This window comes from Mustelus asterias, chromosome 2, assembly GCF_964213995.1.
Source record: "Mustelus asterias chromosome 2, sMusAst1.hap1.1, whole genome shotgun sequence".
NCBI classification, from domain to species: domain Eukaryota; kingdom Metazoa; phylum Chordata; class Chondrichthyes; order Carcharhiniformes; family Triakidae; genus Mustelus; species Mustelus asterias.
In genome coordinates this window covers 103,930,500-103,951,354 of record NC_135802.1, presented here as the reverse complement: position 1 = coordinate 103,951,354, position 20,855 = coordinate 103,930,500, and the positions used below count along the sequence as shown (strand labels likewise).

Sequence of the window (20,855 nt, the reverse complement as noted above, 5' to 3'; positions counted from 1 at the left end):
CCTTAATTGAAATAAAACTAATATTTAAGTCTTAAATCCCTGATGCTGGATCTTCAGTTCAAAATGACTGAGAGTAAATGGCACACTGAGGCTGAATGTATTAAGCATTAAGTAATCCAGGGGACAGACTGATATATGAAGAGACAGGCACTGGTGTCCATGTATAAATATAAAAAAAAGTTATTTCTTCTAATATGTTGCCACAAGCATAAATTGCTTTTAAATAGTGTGTTTAATGTAGAAAGATATCCTGAGAGCTTTCACAGGAAACTGAGTGATGGGACATAATGGGAAAGATGAGGAAGGTTGACTAAGGCATACGAGAGGAACGGTGTAATGGAAGCACTGAATCCAAGCGACATGTTATAACCATTACTTTAATTATATAGTGGGAATTCTTGTCAGTGAAATCACTCCAGTGAAGAAATCAAAAACATGTAAGAAGCCCTGAATGTTTTCTGTTCTTCTTCAAATAGTAGCATAGTGTCTTACTCAGTTTTTGATGCCTTTTCGAAAAATGTGCTGTTTATGAAAGGAATAGATTTGTGAACAGATACTTGTTAACATCTCTGCAGAACACTGTGATTGATGCGAGATCAAAACATTCCTACCTGCATCTCAAGGAGCAGGATATGCTTCTAAGGCCCTGATCTGTCTTGGCATCAAAGATTCTGAGTATCAACAAGTTGAAAATACCCATCAACAACATCGTTCTGTTTTGTGCTCATCAGATAGATACTGGCTTTCAAGTGGCCGCAACTTCTTAGCTTCCCCCCGTTTGTGAGCCCCTTGGAGCTCCAGTTCAATGGATTCACTGAAAAGGCTACTTTGGCACAATCTCCAAACAGTGCACTCACCTTTGGTGGAACTTCAGTTATTTACGATAATAGAAAGGATCAGCTTCCTGTACCAATCCCAAATGCAAAAGATAATGAAAAAGAGACATCCCTTATCATGAGACAGACAAAGCGAATTGTTAGCTCCTGATTGGCCTCATCCGATGACCTAATTAAGTACCTAACAAGTGAAGATCTGACCCACATTATCCATTTAAAGGGTTATTCATTTATAAAAGAAGTTCTGGACTAATGGCCCCATCCCTCGGTGAACTCCTAGATGAAAGCTAAATTGAATAGTAAATTCTCTCAGGTACAGGGCATCAAATATCAACTACTGATCCTGCAGGATCAAACACCAAGAATCTGTGAAAACTCAGTTTTAGTGACCGGAATTTTCCTGTTGTTGGCAGGACCTTCTATCGACAGCGGCAGGATCAGCACATCCTGTTCTGTAGCCAATGGCGGGCTGCTTTGGCCACCACGAAACACATCACAGGGGTACGGAAAATCCCACCCATTATTTATTTGTAAAACTATTATAAGAGGTGTAAAAATAAATTCTCCCACTTTTGATAGCATTAAGTAATCCATGGGACAGAGTCCAATAAAGTTTTCAGTACTAACACGAGCCATGCCTAAAATAAAAACAGAAAATACTAGAAAAACTCAGCAGGTCTGGCAGCATCTATGGAGGGAGAAATAGAGCTAACTTTTCAAGTTGAATATTACTCTTAGTGTCATAGAGTCACACAGCACAGAAAAGACCCTTTGGCCTGTCAAGTCTGCACTGACAATAACTACCACTAAAGGCGCGCTAATCCCATTTTTCAATGCTTGTCCCATATCCTTGAATGTTATGATATTTCAAGTGCTCACCTAAATAATTTTTAAGGTTGTAAGGTTTCCAGTCTCCACTACCCTCCCAGCTAATGCGTTTAACATTCTCACCATCCTGTGTGTGAAAAAATATTTTCTCAAATCCTCTCTGAATCTTCTGTTCTTCACCCTAAAACTATCCCCCTCATGATTGATCCCTCAACCAAGGGGAGTAGCTGCTCCCTGCTCACTCTGTCCAAACCCCTCATAATCTTATACACCTCAATCATGTCCCCCCTCAGCCTTCTCTGCTCTAAAGAAAATAATCCAAGCCTATCCAGTCTCACCTTATAGCTCAAATGCTCCATCCCAGGCAACGTCCTGTTGAAGCTCCTCTGTACCCCCTCTAGTGCTATCCCATCCTTCCTATAGTGAGGTGACTAGAACTGCACACAGTACTTCAGCTGTGGTCTAACCAACGTTCTGTACAGCTCCAACATTAGCTCCTTGCTCTTATACTCAATGCCACAATTGATAAGGACTCTGTACATCTAGAAACATTGGCCGGGGGTGGCTGGGATGGTTGACAATCTCACCATAAAATCATAGAATCCCTACAATACAGAAGGAGACCACTCGGCCCATCGAGTCTGTAGTGACCGCGATCCCACCCAGGCCCTATTCCCGCAATCCCATGTATATACCCTGCTAATCGCCCTGACACTAAGGTCAATTTAGCATGGCCAATCAACCTAACTCGCACATCTTTGGACTGTGGGAGAAACCCGAAGCACCCGGAGGAAACCCACGCAGACACAGGCAGAAGGTGCAAACTCCACACAAACAATGACTCGAGGCCGGAATTGAACCCGGGTCCATGCTGAGGAGTCCAGGTAAGTCCGGGATCAGGAATCTCAACAAGGAAGGTGGGGGCCAGAGGGGAGGCTTAAAGGAGGAATGATCTTTTGGGGAGAGGTGGGTATCACTGGTGGGCCCACAGTCAAGGTCCCCTCTCCCTTGGCCAATGCCAGGCTGCTCACATGGCATGGGGTTCCCCCTGCTGTGGGGGAGGTGAGGTAGGAGGTGAGGTCCTGAATTGGCTGCTTAAGACCCTCAATTGGCCCAAGGGTGGGCAGGTTGCCCAGCACCTGACTTCCTTCCTTAAAGTTTTATTTAGGTTGACTGAGGGTTATAGGTGGCACTGGATTTTACCAGCCTCCCCAGTGCCTTCATATGTCAAAATCCCATTAACTTTTATGATTAACCTCTGCACTTGTTTTTAATGACTTTTTGGGATATCCAAATCTCATTTCTCACAATTAAGAAAATATTCAGATTCATCTTTCTCAGACTGGAAGTGGATAAGATCATATTTCTTCACATTAAGGCAGCAAGCCCAAGGGATTTTTCTACCTTAAGTTGCATTGCCATTTTTTTTTTACCTGTATTAAATCCAATAAGTTCTCCCTTTGACTTATTTCCTGGTTCCTATCTACCACTGGCATTTTGTCCTCTTCCTTTACTGTGATACAAAGTGATCATTTAACAAGCCAACTATTTCTTTATGTGGCATCTATCGTTAATGGGCCCACTTGCCTTTACCACTCACTTTCTCCTGATGCAATTACGAAACCTCCACTGTTAGTTTTAATATTCATTTTGTAATTGTTTTTAGTTGACATTTTGCACTTCTAATACTTTCTCTGTACTCTTTTGCTGTTTTTTCTAGCTTGCTCTGACTGCTGAATTTCCATTCCTTCTTGCAGTTGTTTAAGTCTATTTCTTTACAGCAGTGACGACACTTCAAAAGTACTTCTTTCCTGAAAGGCATCTTGGGATGCAATTAAGACATGAAACATGTCACATGTTTCTGTATATTAAGATTGAAACACAGAAAAATCAAGAAAGGAAACACAAGTTGCACACGTGCAAGATTTTGTTTCTGTTTTATTTCCTTTAAACTAATTTGTTGATGATGATTGTAACTATCGGGGTCAATGATTTGTCTTGGGGAAGGAACTGGCTTTGCATTATACAAAGAGTTTCTTTAAATACTTCCCAGTATTTATCTGTAGGTACGTGTTGATAGTTTAGTCTAGTTTACTGTGATCAGTTTATTACTCATCCTTTGAAGTTTGCCTAATATTAATTTAAAACCTTACTTTGTGGCTCTCCCTCCCCATCAAATCTAATGTCAAATATAATTGTATTTTGATCACTATTTGCAAAATGTTCCTCCACCGTCAACTTGCTAAGTAATTCAGGTTTGTTACTCATCACTAAATCTAGTATGGCATGAGGTTGCCTTTGTCAATTCTAAAGCATATTAATTCAGGAAATTGTCCTGAACACAAAGAGCACAACACTGAGCTGCAGCTTAAATGTCTTCAAATAGCTGCACATACAATGCTGTTTAGTATTCATACACAGCAATGGCCATGGGTATTAGGAGCAAGGTTGCCTTTACAAGGTACACATATCTGCCACCAGGCTTTTCAGAAATTAATCATCCACAACAGACATACAAGCAATGATTCCTCGAACACACGCTTACAAGGAGAAGTGGCGTTTGCAGGGAGCTTCTGATTTTCTATACATTAAGATTAAAACACAGAAAAATTGAGAAAGGAAACACAAGTTGCACCATACGGGTTATATTTTCCATGCCTCTACTCCCGGTATGGCATCTCCCTCCATGACAGAGCAAGCCATCTGTCCACCTGATTCTCTGGTGATTAAAATTCCTCTTTAGAAAAATGAGCAGAGTTCACATTCGGTGCTCGATTTGGGAGCAGAGCCTTGAAAATTTTATCCATAAGCATTTAAATTTAATGGATAGTTCCTTAGGATGCACTTTGATCTGGAATTCTAGTCTATTAACATATTGTTACCAACGTCTCGTCAAAAAAAGCCTGAAGAAATATCTTGTCCCAGATTTTCCCATGTTGGTGTTTATGGCCATAATTTTCTCTTTCTTTGGTGCCAAGGGGCCTAACCTGACATGTGTCGCTACAGTGGTGCAAGAGCCCAGGAAAACCTAGGCTCATTTATTTTGCACGTATGTTTTGTTGCTGCTGTGCATCGACACGGCGACAGAAACCTTTAAGGTTGAAATTAAACTGTACTTACTGATTATTTTCAACATCTCCAGCCAATCAGAACTTTGTATGCCGGTGGAAATTTAAGTGTTGATTTTTATAATTAAATTCAATTTTCCTCTCATAAAGTTGCGGTACATCTGTGCTGGAAAGTCAAATGCTTTTTCAGTCATTTTTTTGTAACCATCAACACTTGCACGACCAACTTAATCGTGATTCGATGCAGATTAAAGCTCTCACTAATTGGTCCTGAAACTGTGTTTGAATCTCAGTCATTGAAAAGTGTCTACTCCTGCGCCAGTGTGACCTACTACTTCCCACATCAGCGTCTTCACTGGCTGCGAGTCAGACCATCAACTTTGTCCAAAGCTGTTTTCAATTATAAGCACCTTAGCCTACAGGAATGGGGGCTCAGACTGCCAGTACTCATTTAATTAAGGATCTCAACAGTCCTTTGCGAGAGAGAGAGCGAGAGAGAGAGGAGACTGTCATCCTATCAGTCTTCTTCTGTTCTCTGCTACTGTTCCATGACCAGTACTGTAATATAAATAGTTGGCACCAGTGCCTTTGGCAGTGAGCAGCACCATGTCAGAAAGGGGTAAGAGTTACCTCATGCCGCTGGTGACTACTGGTAGCAGTCAGAATTCATCGACCTTGTGCTCAGCTCATCCAACTTACCAGTTGTATGCATTTTTCCCCAATACCAGGCAAGATCTTCATCAAGAAAATTAGAAGTTGTGCCTGAAACATTTGAACAGCTGCACACAGTTGTCTCAGTTGACACTGCCATGCTGGGAAACAAAACAAATCACCACGAAAGATTCACTCTTGGGTTACTAAGGAAGGTAAGGATAGCACTAGATCAAAGGAATCTTATAAAGTGGGAAAGAATAGTTGTAAGTTTGAGAAACCAGCAAAGGACCACCAAAAAAAGCTGATAATAAGAGAAATAAATTACATATGAAAGCAAACCAGCCTGGAATATAAAAAACAATAGATTGTAAGAGCTTTAACAAGTACATAAATAGAGAGCAGCTAAAGTAAATGTTCCCTAACAGGCAGAAACAGGAAAATCATAGAGAATGAGGAACTGGCAGAGAAATTGCACAAGTATTTAGTGCTTGTCTTCATAGTGGGTGACATAAATGACAAGCCAGAAAATAGAAGGTAATCAATGGGTTAATAAGATAATATAGGCAATATCCAAAATCACATGGCCTAATATCCCAGGGTTCTAAAACAGATAGCTATAGATATAGTGAATACACTAGTTACATTTTTCCAAAATTCCTTGGATTCTGGAATGGTCCCAGCAGATTGGAAGTTAGCAAACGCGACACCACTATTCAACAAAGGAGAAAGAGAGAAAACAGAGAACTATAGACGAGTTAGCCCGACATCCAGCAGGAAAAAGCTGGAATCAAAGTTTTAACAACGCACTCAGAAAATTGTTGCCATTTAGTAGTCCAGAACTTGAGTATTGTTGAGAAAAGAGATTTTGTCGAAGCTTTTCATCTTGCACTCATCAGGACGATCACAAGACTACCAACTTTTAAATGATGTGCAGGTTAGGTTGATTGGCCAGGCCAAGTTGACCCTAGTGTCCAGAGATTAGCAGGGTAAATGCATGGGGTGGGATTGTGGTCGGTGCAGACTCGATGGGCCAAATGGCCTCCTTCTGCACTGTAAGGATTCTAAATAAAAGAAGCAGTCAAATGGACTCCCTTTCTTTGACATACTAGTTGAGAAATTTGCCAGGAGGTTCTCTACTACAGTCTACCACAAGCCTACCTCACTGGTCAATACACACATTGAGATGCTTACAGCTTCATACACCATAGAATTGGCCTTATTAGCAAACTTGCAAATAGCACCCAAGCTATTCGCTCACCAGGCAAGCTTGATGCTGAAATAGGGACAATGGCAATTCTGATCAGATCATTTCATGCTGAATATCATGCAAGTCCATGAATGGGTCTGAGGCCATCACTTGCGGCCCAGAAAAGTGTCCAATCTATCTCAGATTACCCTCAAGTGTAAAGTATCTCAAAAATTTGAGCAACAGGTGAAGCTAGCTGTTTCATGCTACTACTATGCAGTAGCAACATGAGTGATATTCACTACTAACAGAATGCTGCCATCAAGCCAAAAAGACATTTGCCTGTCACACAAATGAGTAATGTGGTATATGAATGCTAGTTACGTAGGCCATACATCCCAAGACTGGTGGATCATATCAAATAAGATGTCCCTTCCACTATTTGCAATGGGAATGGTACAGACCATATGCAACCAGCCCACTTTTGCAAAACTCAAAACACAGTGTGTGGAATTTTTCTCATTTTCTGCAGGGTGTTGTAATGGGCTGGAAAAGCAGCATTGAAGCCACCGGCCCGAAGGGAGGGGCTTTCTCCACCAAATTGCTCGTAATTTGGAAGACAAAATGGAAGGGATGAGTTCCATGATGCCACGCTGGTGGGGCAGGATCTGATTGAGCATAAAAGTAAAAATAGAACACCAACCCTCACATCCTGCATGCAACACACCCCTCAACAGTGCCAGAGGGAAGTGCCAGGGTACTCTGGGTACTGCCTGGGCATGCATGACGCTCTCCCCCATGAGCAATGTACTCACCTGAGCTCCTCCGGTTTGGCAGCCAGGTGAATGCCATGGGAGACCAGTAATTCGTAATTCACATCGGTGCACGAATGGATAATGTAACAGTGGTGGGGGTCTGGGATGCAGCAACAAGGTGGGAGATCCCACTCCTGCAGCGAATAGGATGAGTCGGACATCAAGAGAATCATCTCAAGTGATTGGAAATGTAAAATATAAAAGTTGCTAAGTACATATAGCACCATAGATATCACTCAATGAATTTGAGCAGACTCTGTTCAACAAGTATAATTCACTCAATTGCCAAATGTGGAATGCTAGTTCGGTCACCAGTCAGTTACCTTTAGCAGATTGTACACTATGATATCAAGCTTTAGCTCTCTAATTGAACAGCTAGGATGTTTTCATAGTGCTAATCAGATCAGCTTTTTCCTCATTATGTTCTTTACTATTTAAGAAAAACATGTAAAAAATTCAACACCAAAATTAAAAACTCAATCCTTCGATCCTTAGTTTATCTAGAAAATCTGTGAGGGAGTGGGGATGGGGCATTGAATAGAATACAGTTGTTCTTCCAGTGGAATACATCTCACTGGCCAGACATCAGAACACACTTGTGTTGTCTGTTACAGAATGAATTCTGACTGTGCGTGACACACATGCACACACGTACACACTAACCGCGTGTGCGTGCATGCACGTGCACGCACGCACACACAACAATAACAATTGCTCATGTCTGTCACACAAGCACTGGATTCTACTTTCCTGCTTCATGTCATACATTTGACAGATTGTGCACAGCAGCGACAGCTCTGTAATTAAGAATCTGAAGAGAACTGCAATGTCCAGTTTGAAGAAATGGAAAGAAAAACAAACCTCAGAACAGTTCAGATTGCTGGCTATCGGAGAAGAACTTTGTACAGGAACAGGATGGTAAGTGGAGCTGACTCACTCTTTGTAAAGGAAGAAACACGTTTTCATTCACGATGCCGCACCGGATATAATGGCAATTCTGAAAACTGCCTGCAACTTATATCCAAATATGAGAAAAGAAAAACGACAGAGAATGTCTGCTCCATCATTCAGTAAGATTGTGGCTGATTTGGGTGTGTTCTCAGTTCCACTTTCCTGTTCAGCCCCCATAACCCTTGACTCCTTTGTCAAACAAAAATCTACCTAACTCAGTCCTGAATAAACCTAAAGATGCAGTTTCTTTCCGTTTAAGGCTACCCTTGAGTTCATTATTTAGCCATGGATGATGCATCCTTCTCAAAGATCCTTTCTTTTTCACTGAGCTAAATCTTTGCTGAGCATTATTTTGTTTTTTTATTCATTCTTGGGACATGGGCGTCGATGGCTGGGCCAGCATTTATTGCCCTCCCTACTTGCCCAAGGGCAGTTGAGAGTCAATCACATTGCTGTGGCTCTAGAGTCACATGTGGGCCAGACCAGGTAAGGACGGCAGATTTCCTTCCCTGAAGGACATTAGTGAACTAGATGGGTTTTTCCAACAATCGACAATGGTTTCATGGTCATCAGTAGATTCTTAATTCCAGATTTCTTTTAGTGAATTCAAATTTCACTATCTGCCATGGTGGGATTTGAAGCCAGGCCCCCAAAACATTAACCAAGTTTCTGGATTAATAGTCTAGCATTAATACCATTTGGCCATTGCCTCCCCCAAAAGACATTAGTGAACCAGATGAGTTTTATTACACATCTCCTTAAAGGTCTGCCACTGCAGCACTACTGTCCTACCTTTTAACGTAGTTTTCCAGTTCACATTAGCTATCTCTGCCTTCATACCCTCATAGTTACCTTTATTTAGGTTTAAAGCACTAGTCGTGGACCCACCCTTCTCCTTTCATACTGAACATGAAATTCTATCATGTTATGATTGCTGTCACATAGAGGCTCCTTTATCAAGAGGTTATTGATTAATCCTGTCTCATTGCACATACCAGGTCGAGGATAACCTGCTCCCTGGTTGGCTTTTGAACACATTGCTCAAAGAAATTGTCCCATATTTGCATTATTAAGATGTGAATATTCTTATTGTAAAGGTGCCACCCAGAGCGTAACCAGTGGCTTAGTTGGTAACTGCATCACCTGCTAATAAAAGCCACACAGGCTATGACATCCCAAATTTAATTCTGAGCAAAGGCTGAGATAGCTTATCTCAACCCGGGTGTGGTGAGCTGCTGTCTTTAGTGGCTTGAGGTCAAGGAGAGGAAATATCAAGCAAAAGTTCTTGACTACTTTTCATTGGCCCCTTTGATAAATGTTCCAAAGTACCCGAGCACATTCCAATTACTCAGTGATACTCAAGGTCCTGGAAAGCACATGAAGAATGACCTTTGAAACAGTTAAACTGGCGAGGGCAGAGTTCCACATTATCTCACCCAGTGAATCTTTTGTACATAAAAGTTAAATGAGGTGCTATTCTTAGAATAGGTAAAAAAAAAAGCCTTTGTTTCATTAGTATGAATATGCTGATCGGAGTGGTGAGATCGCACTTGAGGGGCAATTGTTTCTTCATTTCATGGAACCATAGAAAAGTTACAGCATAGAAAGAGGCCATTCAGCCCATCATGTCTGTGCCGGTCTAAAATAATCTCGCCGCCAATTCTAATCCCAGTTTCCAGCTCTCGGTCTGTAGCTTGCAGGTTATAGCATTTCAGGTGTAAACCCTAGTGTGGCGGCACAGTGGTTAGCACTACTGCCTCACAGTGCCAGGGACCAGGGTTCGATTCCCAGATTGGGTATTGTCTGTGCAGAATCTGCATGCTCTCCCCGCGCCTGTGTGTTTTTCCTCCGGGTGCTCTGGTTTCCTCCCACAGTCTGAAAGACATGCTGGTTAGGTGCATTGGCCATGCTAAATTCTCCCTCAGTGTACCCAAACAGGCACCGGAGTGTGGCGACTAGGAGATTTTCACATTAATTTAATTGCATTGTTAATGTAAGCCTACTTGTGACGCTAATAAATAAATGAATTAATGAATAAATAAAGAAATAAAAAGATAGTTTTTAAATGAATTGAGCATTTCTGCTTCAACCACCGATGTGGGCAATGAATTCCAGACACCCAACAGCCTCTCGGTGAAAATGTTTTTCTGAATATTCCCTCTAAACACCTTAAATCTGTGGCCCCCGGTAATTGATGTCTCCACGAAGGGAAACGAGTCCACTCTATCCAGGCCCCTCATATTTTGAATGCCTCAATCAAGTTACATCTTAGCTTCCTCTGTTCTAAGGAAAACAACCCTAATTTTTTCTCATTGCTGTAATTTTCCAGCCCCAGCAATATTCTTCTAATTCTCTTCTCTACTCTTTCCAGAGCAACCCTTCAGATAATGTGGTGACAAGAACTGTATGCAAAACTACAGTGTGGACCACAGTCCCTATATTATGTCCTGCTTTTTATTTAAGATCTTGTGTAATAAAGGAAAGCATTTCATATGTTTTTTTTTACCACTTTATCTACCTGTCCTGCCACCTTCAGAGACCTGTGAACATGGGGCGACATGGTTGCACAGTGGTTAGCTCTGCTGCATCACAGCTTCAGAGTTCAATTCTGGCCTCGGGTGACTGTGTGGAATTTGGACGTTCTCCCCGTGTCTGCAAGGGTTTCCTCCCGGTGCTCTGGTTTCCTCCCACAGTCCAAGATGTGTGGAGTAGGTTGATTGGCCATGGTACATTGCCCCTTATTGTCCTAAGATGCGTAAACTAGGGAGATTAGCAGGATGAATGCGTGGGGTTGCAGGGATACGGGCTGGGTGGGATTGTTCGGTGCAGGCTCAAAGGGCTGAACGTCCTCCTTCTGCACTGTAGGGATTCTATGGGGTGTATGGGGTGTCAGGGAGGGGTAGTACCTCTGGTGGGGAAACATTTCACATCCTTTTTAGGGGTCCCCACTTGGCACTCAGCTCTCACCTATGGCTCCCCGTAGCTGTTTGCATGCGACAGCGGCCACACCCCGGGCAACGGCTTCAACAAGCCGGCTAAATCAGGTGAGGGTCTCAACCCTCGGTGAAATTGGGAGATGTCTATCCCAGCATATGAAGACAGACTCCGGCGGATCGAGCGGACGAGACCAATGGAAGGTCCAACGGTCAAGAAGGCGGTCTCTGCAAGCGTTGTGGAACACGAAGAGCAGGACAAGACACAGTAGACGTCCTGGTCACCCACTGCGCCTAGTCCCATCTCCAGCAGTCTCGACTCTTGTTTTGCCACTGGATCCAGATGGGAATTGGGAAGAGAGAGTGAGGCTGATGCTGCGCAACTCTCCCTCACTTTAATCCAAATCACGCGCATGTCTCGACACCATCATCTAGAATGAGGAAGGGGCTAGAAAAGGCGCCCTAAACATTGCCTGCTTCACTACACTCTGGCCAGTTTACCGCGGCTGGCGGGGATCCCATCTTGCAGTCGAACAAACAAAATAAGACACCGCCCACCATTGGCACTTGGGACGTGCGCATGCTTTTGGACAACCCTACAGCAGATAGACCAGAGAGAAGAACAGCCTTAGTTGCTAGAGAGCTTGCATCCACAAGGGCTGTCAAGCTTATGAAGCAAGGTGCAATGCTGAAGCACAACTTAAGCGCGAGCTGTGCAAGTCCAGAGCCACCAGCGCAACAACTACAGCGCCTACACAAGTTTGCCCAATATGTGCCAGGACATTCCGGGCCCGAATTGGCCTGATCAGTCATCTTCGGACACACCGCATCCTGCCTCCTAATGACTAATGGTGTCGAGGTCCTCATCGACGACGATGGACGAACAGCAAGGTATTCTATGATTCTATGCACTCCAAGGTCCCTCATTTCCTGTACCCCTTTTAATATCCTCCCCCCGAACCCCCACACCACCACCATTAAACCAAACCACTGATTTAATTCTGGAGTCCACAGCTATCCTTAACTACATGGCCAATTTTTGTGTCATCTGCAAATTTCCCCAATAATGCCTCCCACATTTAAGTTCAAATCATTAATATATACAACAAACAGCAATGGCCCCAAGACTGAGCCTTGTGGAACACCACTTTCCATTTGCTCAAACATCCACTGCTTATTACACTTGCAGGTTTCCTATACCTGAGCCAATTTTGGTTCCAACCTACCACATTCCCCAGTAACTCATGGAATTTTAACTTTTCTGACCAGTCTGCCACATGGGACCTTATCAAATGCCTGACTAAAATCCATGTTGACCAAATCCATCACACTACTCTCTTCAATCCGCCTTGTTACTTCGTCAAAAAATTCAATTAAGTTAGAAAGGTATGACCTTCCGTTAAATAAACCGTGCTGACTATTCCAGATTAATCCTTGCCTTTTGAGATGATTGTTGATCCTGGCTCTCAGAATTGATTCTAATATTTTGCCCACCACTGAAGTCAGACTGACCAGTCTTGCATCTTTTTAAAATAATGGTACAACGTTTGCAGCCCTCTGGTACCTTGCCTGTATCTAATTAGGATTGAAAAATCATCCTCACCGCATCTGATATCCCTCTCCCTGGCTTCCTTTAACAGCCTGGGATACAATCCATCTGTCCCTGGGTATCTATCCACCTTCACGGATGTCAGTCCCTCCAGTACTTCCTCTCTCGTTAGGCCTACTGCATCTAAACATTCCTCCTCATTAACCAGAATGTCTGCATCATCCCTCTCCTTTGTGAAGACAAAGACTAAGTACTCATTAAGAACCCTGCCCACATCTTTTGCATTAATTGCTGATTGGCCTTACCCTTTCCTTAGTTACCCTCTTGTTCTTAATGTACTGGTAAAACATCTTTGTGTTTTCCTTGATTTTACCTGCCAATATTTTTTCATATTGTCTCTTTGCTTTTTGGATTTCATTTTTTAATTCACCCTTGTACTTTCTAGACTCCTTTGGGCTTTCTAATGTATTTTTTGTGACTGTCATAAGCTTTCTTCTTCTGCTTGATCTAGGCCTATAAGCTGCTAGATAACAAAGGGACTCTAGATTTGGCAGTGCCACCCTTTTCTTTGTGGGGGCATGTGTGTACCGTGCCTGTAGAATCTCACTTTTGAACATTTCCCACTGGTCGAACACTGATTTCCCTTTCAGTAGCTGTAACCAATCCACTTTCACAAGATCACACTTCAACTTTGTAAAATTTGTCTGTCCCCAATTTAGAATTCTTACTCCTGTTCTATCTTTATCCTTTTCCATAATGATGCTAAATCTAATCCTATAATGGTTACCATCTCCAAAATGGTTATTCACAGCTACTTAGTCCCCCTGCCCAGCTTCATTTGCTGAGTCCAAATTTAGAATTGTGTCCCTGTCTCATTGGGCTTGTCACATGCTGGTTTAAAAAGTTCTTTTGAATGCAATTGAAGAATTTTGTGCTCTCTGTGCCCTTCACACCATTCATATCCCAATTGATACAAGGGTATTTGAAGTCCCCAACAACTACTGCCCTTTTGCACTCAGGAATAAGTCTACATATTTGCCTTTCTATCTCCTTCTCAAGATTTGGGTGTCTATCGTACACTCCTAGTTAACATATGTGAAGCTGCCTCTTTTTTATATCTGAGCTCATGTGGCCTCATGAAATGATTTATTTAGTATATCATCCCTCCTTACAGCTGTAATTGATTCTTTAATCAATAATGCCACACTCACACTTTTTAGCCCTCTCTCTATCCTGTGTGAACACTATTCAGGGATGTTAAGTGTCCAATTTTGCCCCTCTCCAAGCCCAGTTTCCAGGATAGCAATGATACCATGTGGCCATGTCTGTCAGCTTTGTTTGCTATGCTTCTTGCATTTAAACATATACATTTTAACACTGTCAAATTCCTCAACTGTGCACTTTTTAACCTTTGCCTCTTCCATCTTGCAGGGTCATTTACTAGTTTTCTATCTCCTGCTCCCTGCTCCAAATCTGCTCTCCCCTGCCAATCTAGTTTAAACCCTCCCCAATAACGCTAGCAAATCTCCCTGAAAGGATATTTATCCCAGTGCACTTCAGTTGCAGACCACCTGGCTTGTACAGATCCCACTTTCCCCTGAACCAGTCCCAATGCCAGAGAAATCTGAAGCCCTCTTTCCTGCAAGATCTCTCTCGCCACATTTTTATCTGGAGTATTCTCTATTTCTACATTCATTAGCATATGTCTTTGAGAGTAGTCTAGAGGTTACTACCTTTGAAGTCCTGCTCGCTAATCTCTTTACCAGCTCTCTAAACTCAGCCTGCAGGACCTCATCATTTTTCTATCTATATCATTGGTCCCAATGTGGACCATGGCCACTAGCTCTGAACCCTCACCCTCCAAAATGCTCTCTAGCTGTTTGGTGAGATCCATGACCCTGGCACCTGGGAGGCAACCTACCATCTTGCAATTGTGCCTGTGACAACAGAAATGCCCGTTTGTCCCTCCAACTAACAAACCTCCACCACCACTGCTCTTCCCCCCTTCCTGTCCAGCTGAGTCACTTGCGGCTTCACAAACCTGTCGTTGACTGCATTGCGCCAAGGATCTAATGCCCCCATCAGAATCCAAACCAGGATTGATTTGTGAGTGGAACCCCAGGGGAGTCCTGATGCACACGCCTGTTTCTTCTGGACTGCCTGGTGGTCAACCACTCCTTTTCTGCCTTCATGTTATAGCCTGCTGTGGCCACCTCTCTGAATGTGCTATCCACATAGCCCTCAGCCTCATGGATGTGCCATAGCAAATCTAACCAATACTCAAGCTCCAAAGCCCAGAGGTCAAGTTTCTATAACTGGTGACAGTCCCTGCAAGTGCTCATCTAGGTCACTGGGAACATCCACAGCTTCCCACATACTACAGGACATGAATTCCATGTGGCCGAGTTGCTGTGCCATGTTTTAACTTGCTTCACATATGTTAACTTCATTTTGCTTTGGTTTATTTGTTTCAATTTTACTTGGCGTTAACTTAATACACCTTACAACCATTGACATAAATACTTGCACTGATACATCTGCTTACTGATATTTTCATCTTATTCATTATAAAGAGTATTTTTTGTAGTATTGGACAGATTTGTGATGGAGGGATATTGTCCTTATATAAATTTACTAACCTGTTAGTAAAAAGCTTTTTGCAAATAAATAGACTAGATGCTGCCTCTTTAAATAAGTTTGTATTAAATACACTGCAGAACCTAATATGACTACAATCTGTGATTAAGTTGAAGTAACTTAATTGCTGCTGGAACCTGAAAAAATATTTTACTTGAGCTGTTGCCAAGGGTTTGCCTTGGAAAAGCAAAAAAATGCTATAATTAATTACGTGGCCTAATCACAATCGAATCCATTTACAAGAAAATGTATCTTTAGAAGTGTTATGTGAAAATAGAAATTTATATTTGGCTGATTACAGTCTTTTCTTGCTTTGATTTTGATTCAAATGCTACCTTGAACTCAAAGATAACAGACCTGAAAATGACAGTGTACAACGCATTATTATTGCACAAAATGCTCTTAAACAAATCCACACTGCTACTGAGCTGCAATTAGAGTCTTTTGCACACCAAAATATTTGACACTATATTTACTTATAACGTTAGTAATTAATCTCCTACGATATTACACATAGATAACAAAAGCCGGATGAAGCAGGGTGTACAGATATCATTCAGTCCCCATTTTGAGGCACACATTCCCCAGCATTTGGAAGGTAGGCTTTATTACTGAGATATCACCATATGTATAATGCCACCAATGTTAATAGTGATACTACTGTTCTTGTTCTTTTCCTTCCCAAGAAAACACATTGCTGATCTTTTTAGAAAAAATAACGTCCTTTGGGTGTATAAGAAAATTTGTATAAACTATGCCTTTGATGAGAACTAATGTCCCATACAATGATCACCAAAATGGGTCACTTTAACCCTTCAATCTTCCCTTCTATCGGTTAATGTGGACCTGGTCTTATTAGTGGGTCCATGATTAACGCGTTTCCCATTTGGTCTCTCTGTTAGTTGAATTCTATATCTACTCCTGATCATATTAAGTGCTATAGAACTGGAATGGACCTACTCATCCCAAAAACGTTCCAAAGTGAAAAAAAGGAAGATGACGACATTCAAGTGCCTCCCTCTCAAAAGAACAACATTCCAATGCCAGCCTCCGCTAATCGTACACTTAATAAGTCAGGTCACCTAGCACCAGTAGCAGTCTGAGGAGTTCAAGTATCAAGATTACAAAATACCAAGAGCCAGTCTGTTTATAAAGTGATTAAAAAAACACATAAAATTCTGCCTTAATCAGGATAACAAGACTCAAATGGTGGCAGGCTAACTGGCAATGGCGCCTATCCGATGGACAGCAGAAGACTACAGCTTAGCAACAAAAGCAAAGCTGCTGCTGGCTGATAAAGATGCACAACTCAAGTGCACAGTTCAGAAACACACATCATTCGATAATCAACTGTTCGTAGAAAGTGCAAAGCAGCAATCCAAAACCAAAAAGACTACTGTAAACTTTAAAGGACATATTTAAAACTCATTTGTTTCATGGAGAGAGTGAGGGAAACAGAAGAATTGCAAGTTAGCAGTCACAGTCATTCTCATTTCCCAAGATAATTCCTCCTTGTCAGCATGTCCACTTAACATTTATTGAATATGGAATCTCTGTCCACACAATGAACTAGGGAGTGAACAATTCCACGGTGACCCCTAAGAGCAAATAAACTTCAAGTCCTACAATGTGGATCTCAGAGCTTCCAAGAAATGATTACAAATGAGGGGAAGATACAAAAATTGAAGGTCATGAGACAAATTGGTGACAATTTTATCAGTTAACTATGTATTTTTTAATCTCGATGATGTGGAGATGCCGGCGTAAGAAGTCTCACAACACCAGGTTAAAGTCCAACAGATTTATTTGGAAGCGCAAGGTTTTGCAGTCCTGCTCCTTCTTGCTCCTTCACTCGCCAGAAGAAGAAGCAAGACTCCGAAAGCTTGTGCTACCAAATAAACCTGTTGGACTTTAACCTGGTGTTGTGAGGTTTTTTAATCTCACCATGTTTTTTGCCTTATGGACACTTCCCATTTCTGACAATTTCCCAATGGTTTGTTAATGAAGTGCTTTGATGAAAGGGATTATTTGTTACAGCCTTTCTAATACAATAAATATGGTGAGAGGCACAGATGTAATGGAAGAACTGCAGACAAGTAACTGACAGAAAAAGACAACTTATTTATATAGTGCCTTTCACAACCACTGGACAACTCAAAGTTCTTTACAGCCAATGAAGCATTTTTTGTTATAAACATTGTTGTGTCAGAGACACAGCACAGCAAGCTCCCACAAACAGCAACACAATGACCAGATATCTTGTTTTAGTGATTCTGTTCAAGGGAACAATATTGTCCAGGATGGCAGAGATAACCCCAACTGCTCTTCTCAGAAATAGAGTCATGGAATCTTATACATCCACCTGAGAGGGTCGACAGGGTCTCAGTATCACACCTCATTTGAAAGATGGTACTTCTGGGAGAGCAGCCCTCTCTCAGTTTGAAACTAGAATGTCAGCCTTGATTTTTGTACTCAAGTCCTGGAGTGGGACTTGAACTTAGAACCTACCAACTCAGGTGAGAGCACTACCAACATGACTGAGGCCAATGACTTCTGAAACTGCTGGAGGAAATGACTGGTGAGAAAAAGAAAAGATGCGTGCCTCGCAATGCTTTCTCCTGATTGCAATAACTTTGATGGCAAGATCCCAGAAAAGCACCATAACTAGAAGTTGATAATGACCGACAGTAGGAGAGGGATAACACAGATACTCCAGCTGTATAACAAAAACATCCTAAATTTGTCTCCTCTGGCTTGATATCAATGGTTGGGAATTTCCTCAAAGATTCTCCTGCTCTGCTGTCGTGACTATGCTGGGCCTAATGACCTAAACATTTCCAGTAAAATGATGGTGCTGGAGCAGGAGCAGCTACGGTGAAAATCCTGGCGTAATTGTGGGCCAATGAAAAGCAGACAACAGAACACATTCCAATACGAGGGCAACACGTCTGCCACAGAAAGGTATGTGCTCATGGCTGTCATATACAGCAAGTTTCAAAATTTCAATCATGCTATTTGATACAAGAGGCCAAGGCAAGTAGTTGCCCCAAAATAGCCACGAGAAAATTGAAAAGCAAGTCAACCAATGTTACATCGACTGTTCCTTGTATATCATTCCTCTGATTATTTACTGAACTTATCAAAAGGAGATTGCATTATCACAGCACTATTAGCTAGACTTAAGTCAATTTGCTTGCCCTGACCTATTACCTATTCTCCAGTTATTGCAATTGGGTGGCATAGTGGCACAGTGGTTAGCACTGCTGCTTCACAGCACCAGAGACCCGGGTTCAATTCCCGGCTTGGGTCACTGTTGTGTGCAGTCTGCATGTTCTCCCCATGTCTGTGTGTGTTTCCTCCAAATGCTCTGGTTTCCTCCCACAGTCCGAAAGACATCCTGGTTCGGTGCATTGGCCATGCTAAATTTTCCCTCAGTGTACCCAGATAGGTGCCAGAGTGTGGCGACTAGGAGATTTTCACAGTAACTTCATTGCTGTGTTAATGTAAGCCTACTTGTGACACTAATAAATAACTTTTAAAAAAAAGAGGTCACCAGAAACAGATGATGTACGTGATGCCAATTAGATCCTCCCTTTAGAACAACCTTTATGCATTTCTCAGTGACGATTACATTTTTCTCTCAAGCATGCCAAAAATACAAAGCAGTGGCTGTAATGAGGCTTCTAAAGAGATGCTTTGGATACACTGAGCTCGTGAAGTTCTAAGAAAACAGTCCGTATTAAGAAATTGCCATAATTAAACCACATTAGTCATGCAGGAAATCCTCACTGAAAAATACCAATAAGCTCATCAATGCTCACCCTTATCGGGCAGGACAATGTATTGCTCCCCTATCACTTGCAAAGCTATCTCTTGAGGAGTCAAAAAACAGACAAGAAGAAAGCACTTGGCCTATTTCACAATGCAAGATGTGTAAAATGTACCAGATCAATTTGGAGGACATCTTCAAGTTTGACGTTGATAAAGTCAGTTAGAAGATCTCAGGATATATCTTCTGTTTTTGCTGAATTAGGCAATCTGTGAAGAGTATCCGATATGACCATCGAGTTACCTGGCTAATATCTAATCTCAGTCATAACCTTGAATCTTTATCAAGAGACATTTCAATCGTGGTGGTACACTGGTCAATGGCTTTCACCAAATCATCTTCCGTGTCTTGTGGTCAGTCTGTACCACAAATCTTTTGCCAAAGAGATAGATATGAAAATGCATGATAATGTTGCCTGTTCAATGTTGCAGTCGTGGGATTGCAGTACAGACAGAGATTTTGAAGCAAATGCAATCAGTTTAGTAATATACATGCTCCCAGACCTTACTGTGAGGCCTCTATCTCCAGGGTAGTTGTCTTCCTGGGATAATAAAATTGCAATGTGGATGCTTCTGATAATAACTGATTCAGTGCTTCAAAGAGGTATTAGTAGTCTTGGTGCCACAGGTGCCACATCCTTTCACAACAATTCCCTTAGTGATGAAGATTATTGAGCAAAAGTAGGAATGTATGGGGACAAGAAATTAAAGAAACCTCAACATTTACAAAGATCGTCCTTACCTTGAGGAGTTGGCATGGCTTAAATATCTTATATTTTTAACTAGATTGGGACATTTTCCAGCATTGTCCTAAATAGAATCAAAGAAATTGATCTGCTGAACATTTCAGACTGTGGAACACCAATCCTTCTTTACATGCTGCTTGCATCACTAAATGCGGATTATAGTTATGTTCTTGCTTTGTGCTTCCCACAACAGCAATATCGTCAGCAATACAGAGGCATCCTGGCACAGTGCATATAATGTTGTCCATGTCAGGTTGATAGAGATCCTGGCTAACTGATAGCCTGAACGGAAGTCATTGAAATGTAATAACCTCTTGGGACGCCTCTGTGAGTTGTACTGACCAGTTGCTATGCTTGGCATCAGGCTTCGAGAAGAATTTTTCACTTGCAAATCTCAGATTTAACTCTTCTAATGCAGGTATTTTGTAACAACAGCGTTTCAAATCTGCATTTAAATATCATGGATTGAGGCATACACTTCATGAGTCATATTTCTTTATGACATGTGATTGAGTTGCACTATCCTGTGTGCTCTTGTACTCTCATTCCGTCTTTCTCCATTTTACTTCAACCTTCAATTTGTCTTGTATGTGGAAGCTGCATTTACTTGATGGGCCAACTGACAGACTTGCATTCTCCTGCAAGTATAATGTTGCAACTCCCTTGAAACTGCCAATTTTGTCGAAACTTACCAAATATTTTGCTGTTAGACTATGAATGTGGTAATGTTTCTGAAGTTGATACTTGTGATGCCTGTCTGATTCCATGGTTTGTTGCTGGTGAGAGGTCATAACACGCAATCGCTGGACCTTTAGTTTCCATGA

The 20,855-nt window shown here is 41.9% G+C and overlaps 1 protein-coding gene across 7 annotated transcripts in view; it reads right to left on the bottom strand.

The window, feature by feature from the left end:
- LOC144510161 (RNA-binding motif, single-stranded-interacting protein 3) overlaps positions 1-20,855 on the bottom strand; it is a 1,322,231-nt gene that overhangs the window by 449,805 nt on the left and 851,571 nt on the right. The window lies entirely within an intron of this gene.